Below are 3,077 nucleotides of genomic sequence, written 5' to 3'. Positions count from 1 at the left end.
ACTGGTAACACATCTGTCATCTTTGACGGAAGTACCAGGTTCAAATCCTGGCGAGAGTGCATGGCCTCATCAGTTTTTTAGCCTAATATTTTACTTTACTGTTAGTACTTGCAAAAAGAAACATGACAATACTTTTACAATAAAACAAAGTTGAATCTGACTCATCCTAAATATATTCTAATATTAATTAAAAGACATCATGAAATGATATATGTATTTGCATGGTTTTCTTTTTTTTAAGTGCATAAATACTTCCTTTTAACACTTGACACTGACATTTTCGATTTCTCTGCTCAAACTTCCAGACTATTAGAAAATCAGTTATTCTGTGGAGGAAACAAAGTAGAATGTGTGTACTGCACAAATGACAATATTTCAAATTATTTTGACTAATAATTTCCTAATCCTGAATATTTATCCAAGTACTCCTACTGGCAACAAAATTTGGAATCTATTTTTGTATATCGATATAAGTTGTCACATACAGTATCCTTCTACAGTTCAGTATCAAGTGCTAGTAACAACAAAACCTGAATAGGTCAATCCATTTCTATCATGTGATCTGATCAATGTGTGTGTCACACCTCAGCACTCACACTGGCAAGGGGGACAGAAAACAATGTAAGAGCGTGACAAAGTTGGTAAGAACATTAACCACTCAGTCTATATTTAACCCCAGGCTGCGAGCCAGACTGAGCTGCTGATAGGTACTGTAGGTAGCTCGCTGTACAGGCAGGCGTGCAGTCAGTCATGTATTCTAGAGCAATGTGCTGGACACTGGCTGCCCATAGCTGATTTTAAATTGCACATCAGACACATGAAAGAATGCTGATGAAACTGCAGGAAATATTCCAGTTATTGCAACTTTAATTTTTCCAAACTATGTACATTACATCAGACATCCTTCTGCTTCTGGTCAGGACTTCCACAAAAAAGCTGCAATTATAATTGCAGTTTTAATGGTGTATGCATGCTGGGCACAAGTACAATACTCCTTTTCCACAGGAGGATGCTGAACACAGCTGATGTGAAACCACCTCTCACAGCTGTCGCAGCAAATCTGTAAAATAAATATTTTGAAACAAAAAGGGAGATTACAGAGAGCTCAGGAAGTTCACAAAATATTCAAAGGTTCTCCTTTTCAAAATTGACCAACAAAATTTTGCTTAAAAAACAAAAAATCAAACTTTGTAATTAAGTTGCCCATTGTGTGTCATTATTAGGACTCCCACAATAATAGCACAAATTGCTGAGATCATCTGTAGAAAAAAATATATATTCAAAATTTTTTTATTAGGTATTTAGTATCATAATTATTTCTACATGTAGTAATTTCTTGAAAACTACATTTTTCAGTTCTTTTCAATTCATATCTGATCATTTAAAGACATGGAAATTTTCTCTGATAATCAAAACAGGGTACATACCAGATTCCTAGAGGAGGATGGTCGCTATATGCAGCCTCATTTTATTTACCTCCCCCTTTGACATGTCAAAATTCAATTGGCCCCCACACAGAATGTTTTCTGCAAACTGAGGATAACTTGTGTTGGTGTTCAAGGAAAACATAAAAATATTGAACTACACAGCAACATTTATGTTTATATTTACTTAGGTGTCATTCCGATTTTTTTTTTACAAATTTGATAGGCAGTCTTAACATTGTTTTAACACAGAAACATCTACAAACCGTTAATGCTAGGACTCCACAAGACACTGAGTCTCCCTGGAAAGAATGAGGCAGAGTGCTGCGAGTGAGGCAGAGTGCTGCAGGACCACCTCAAAATATTGTGACCCTTCTTTCGCAGAAAGGCTCTAAAATATAAAGGAAAACCCTTTATAAATGTTAGCATATGTTTTCAAAGCCTACAAGTTAGCTTTATTTTGTCAGTATGGTACCAGGAAGTGCCATTCTTTACCTTGTTGTCTCCTGCCATGTTTTCTGATCTGCTTTGGTTTCTTCCAAAGGATCCAGGAACAGGCAACATTTTTCTTTGGGATACAGAACCTATGTATGTGTAAAGTTTTGATATGAATTTTTGTGGCATAAAAGTTGCTAACATTATTAATCTGTTGCCAAAATAGCTACAAAATGGTTCCTTTGCAAATGTTTTGGGGAAAGGTAACGTAATACATTGTGTGTGCTACAAAATAATGCTGGCATGTAGGTATGATGTTTTTCCAAGCATATAAATATAGAATGATAGTCAAAACAAGTACTCCCTGTGGAGTACAAACATTTTGTTGTATTGCAATATTCCCCTCCAAAGGTTAAAAAAATCTACATTACATATTTTTAAATCATCATTTTTTTAGGCCTTGAAATCTCAGTTACAGTTTACCCACTCAAATTGATCCTTGATGACAAATTATACTTATACTTTATTCATAAATTATATATTCTGTCTTACCACCAGAATCCAATAATGGCTCTTATTATCCCCACGGCAACATCATATGTCTTGAAATCCATCTAAAAATATATGAAAAAACATTTAGTTTAGCTCGTCTGTAGAAATAATCGTGAACTTTCAATAAGGCCTACTTACTACCTGCAGTCTGGGTGGCTTCCAATTCCATATTGCTGACATTACAAAGGAGTCTATGACAGCTGCTGTTTTCCCCTTTACATCATTATGCCGCTGTACATGTCATGATTCTGTCCTTTTTGCTTCCATTTGTGCTTTTATTTTGATACTACTTCCTGTCCCCAGCTCAACCTGACTCCCGGGAACTTTAGTTCATTATCCAAATTGGTTTCACCTGCTTCTGATTACCCACACCTGCTCATAACAGTATATAGCAGCTTCTCACCCTGTAGGAAGCTGCCAGATTCTTCTTGACTCCCGTTCAAACTTTCCAGCATTATTCTTGATGCCTGTGTTTCCTTCTCTGAATAAAATGTGCTATACATTTTGTTGAACATTTCTTTGCATTCTTATGCATGTCAGTCATTCGACTGTCAAGCAGCCACACTTTTTTTGTCAAATTTAAATTTTCACAGCAAGTTAATATATCAATAAATCATTCATTTAAAAAAAAAAAACCAAATCTTTTTTTTTTTTTTTTTTTTTTAT

The 3,077-nt window shown here is 35.1% G+C and overlaps 1 long non-coding RNA gene across 1 annotated transcript; it reads right to left on the bottom strand.

Moving 5' to 3' along the window:
- Nucleotides 1–1,752: 1,752 nt before the first annotated feature.
- On the bottom strand, nt 1,753–2,647 carry LOC109962174 (uncharacterized). The gene is made up of 4 exons (XR_002275224.1): nt 2,553–2,647; nt 2,412–2,473; nt 1,920–2,008; nt 1,753–1,815 (listed from the first exon to the last, which is right to left on the bottom strand). It is a non-coding gene; the product is annotated as an uncharacterized LOC109962174 (long non-coding RNA).
- Between the last annotated feature and the right edge of the window lie 430 nt (nt 2,648–3,077).

This window comes from Monopterus albus, unplaced genomic scaffold, assembly GCF_001952655.1.
Source record: "Monopterus albus unplaced genomic scaffold, M_albus_1.0 scaffold62.1, whole genome shotgun sequence".
Lineage (NCBI taxonomy): Eukaryota > Metazoa > Chordata > Actinopteri > Synbranchiformes > Synbranchidae > Monopterus > Monopterus albus.
The sequence above is the reverse complement of the archived record's forward strand: the minus strand, read 5'-3'. Positions and strand labels throughout refer to the sequence as shown.